Source organism: Trachemys scripta, chromosome 18 (genome assembly GCF_013100865.1).
Source record: "Trachemys scripta elegans isolate TJP31775 chromosome 18, CAS_Tse_1.0, whole genome shotgun sequence".
NCBI lineage: Eukaryota > Metazoa > Chordata > Testudines > Emydidae > Trachemys > Trachemys scripta.
Genome location: NC_048315.1, coordinates 19,171,441 through 19,174,022, shown reverse-complemented (window position 1 = coordinate 19,174,022; position 2,582 = coordinate 19,171,441). Strand labels below are relative to the sequence as shown.

Here is a 2,582-nt window from a genome sequence, read left to right as displayed (position 1 = left end):
TTGGTCGGACCCTGTATGGCTGTTCTTATGTTCTTTATCTTGCAAACTTTTCCAACTGTTCTGTAAACTTGCAGACTTATATGTACGCTTGGTGAATCTGTAAAACATTTAAAACCTCCTCCCCTGTTCCGGAGATCAGAATCTGACCCTCACTAATTCCAAAGAAAAGAGAAACCAAAGCAGTTCAAAAGCACAGAAGAGCGCTAGAGCTATAAATCAATTGCTAAGCAACAGCACCGGTATCTCTCCGGTCACATGCAAGAAGAAAATTTCAACAAAAGGCATCATAATAAAAAACTACCAAAGACTCAGAAGGGGGAAAAGAACAAAGTCATGTTGGCCACTGCTCCCCCTACCCCGGCAGGACTGTTCTGTGCAAAATACTTTATTTAGTCTTTTATAGCTGACCCTGAATGTTGCAGGGGAGAAAACTGACACACTCCACCCCTCTGCTTTTCCAGTTTTTCCTTTGGAGACACAAATCTTTTTCTCTCTTTGCCGCTGTTGTCTTCAAGGCAGGGAACAGAAAGATTCTTTAATCCTCCAGGTGATTCTCTTCCTTTGTGCCGCTTCCATAATCCTGCCTTTATCACCCGCAGGCAAAAATGTAACGATTAGTGTTCATCAGATATTGGGGTTGGAGATGCCCCTGGTTCTCATTCAGTCCTATTAAGCCTGTTTGATGTCAGAGGGCTAAAGAGCTAAGCAGTGCAGAAAATTTAACAGGGATTGGGGATTAATCTGCATAAGTAAATCTTCTGTAAAACACCAAGTGACTGACGACCGATTACAATTTGTTTTAAACTAGATTTTCTGTGCGGGAAGCCCCAGATCATAAAATACCCATCTTTAATCCCATTTTCCAACCTCACTAGCTGCCTCTGTTACAGGTTGTTTCCATTAGGCCTTGATAAGACAATAGAATCTGATAACATTTTGTATAGCAGCTTTTATCCAACCTCTCTCTGAAAATGCTGTAGGACAGATGTCATTTCCCTCTCCTTGTGCCAGTAAGAGGTGCAGACAAGGGACGAGACTCAAAGAAGATTTGAACGAGATGGTGAGTTTACGAGCTGGGGAGATCCAGGGAGGCTATTCCAGGTGGCAGGAGATGCAGAGAAGGCTGTTGCACTAAGAGAAAAAAGGATATGAGAAGGAGCAGGGCTGTGATAATTGAGCAGGAGGGAAATGGAGTGGCATAAAGGTGCCTGGAAGTGGGTAGAAATTGCCCCTATGCAGTATAGACATGATATAAGGGTTCTGCTCCCAACCCCTAGGGTAGGGACCAGAGGTGTAGCCCTAAAGCACTGCAACTATCTCTGCTTCCCAGATAAGGAGCCATGGGAAGAGAGGTAAGTTAGAGCAGCTGGGAGGCTACGAGTCTCGCAATATTTGTGGCGTTTCTTAAAGCCCCAGCCGCCAGAGTCATGTGATTATGAGAGAATCTCAGCTGTCATTTAAATCCAAAGTGAGTCGCTAGCCTTCCTAGGTGCAAAGAAAAGCTTGAAAAACGGGATCAGCGTGTGACCAGAAGGCAAAGAAATAAACCCAAGTCTCATGATTTTTAAACCAATCTTATGATTGGGCGGGGGGAGGGGGTCGGTTCATGGCTTTGGAGCAGCTGGGGTCAGCGACACTGGGCACCTGCCTGTCCCAAGCACAGGAAGGGGTGGCTGAGAACTGGGTCCCGCTTTCATAAGGCGGCAGCCGGGACAGAGTGTGTGGGGCCTGGCCGCATGCGCTCGCCTGAGAGGGGCTTTGAACCGCCTCCCACCTGGGCAGGGATGGGTCTGTCAGCAAACTCCCTGGTCACGTGGATTCCAAGGCGGATCAGGCCAATGAATTGGGGGGGACAGCATGGGGGGGGGCAAGGGCCCAGAAGGTGCCAGTTGGGCTGGGGGAGCCCCAGTAAGGCCTCAAAGAAACTATGGGGGGAGATTGGGTGTGGCACATTAAGGCCCCAAAGCTGTGGCAGTGGGGGGGGGGGTTGGGGAACCCCCAACAAAATCCCCAAAACTGGGGGGCTGGGGGAGCCCCCAAAATGGGTGGGGGGCGGAGTGGGGGACCCCTAATAAAGGCCCCCAAGCTGTGGCAGTGGGGGTGGTGGGGAGCCCCAATAAAGCCCCCCAAGTTGTGGCGGGACTGGACTGGGGGATCCCCCCCGAGTCCCGGGCACGTGGCTGGGGCTGGGACAGGGCGAGCTAGAGGCGGAAGTTGGGGGAAGGCCGATGGCCGCCCCGGACTACAAGTCCCAGGGTGCCCCGCGCGGAGGGCGCATGCGCGCTAGGCCCGCTGTCTCGGCTGCGAAGGAAGGCGCTGCCCCCAGTAGGTCTCGCTGCTCCTGCCCAGCGCCGGCCGGAGCGGAGCGGCCCGGAGTGACGGTGAGGGGCGCCCCGGGCCTCTGAACGGCGCGGGTCGGGAGCGGGTGACTGTGGGGCAGGACTCGGGGGGTGGGTGCCTGGGGGCCTGGCACCCGGGGGCGGACAGGCAGGGGGGAGGGGGAGTGACGTGGGGGTCTGGCCCCTGGGGGGGTAGGTAGGAGGGTGGGGGGGTCTGACCCCGGGGGGGGGGGTGGGTAGGGG

General features: G+C 53.9%; 1 protein-coding gene across 4 annotated transcripts in view; it reads left to right on the top strand.

Moving 5' to 3' along the window:
• The first annotated feature begins 2,284 nt into the window (after nt 1–2,284).
• DTX2 (deltex E3 ubiquitin ligase 2) overlaps nt 2,285–2,582 on the top strand; it is a 64,672-nt gene continuing 64,374 nt past the window's right edge. For all 4 annotated transcript variants that reach the window (XM_034752385.1, XM_034752384.1, XM_034752383.1 and 1 more), the window contains exon 1: nt 2,285–2,381. The gene's annotated coding sequence lies outside the window, so the exon portion shown is untranslated. The remainder of the gene's footprint in view (nt 2,382–2,582) is intronic.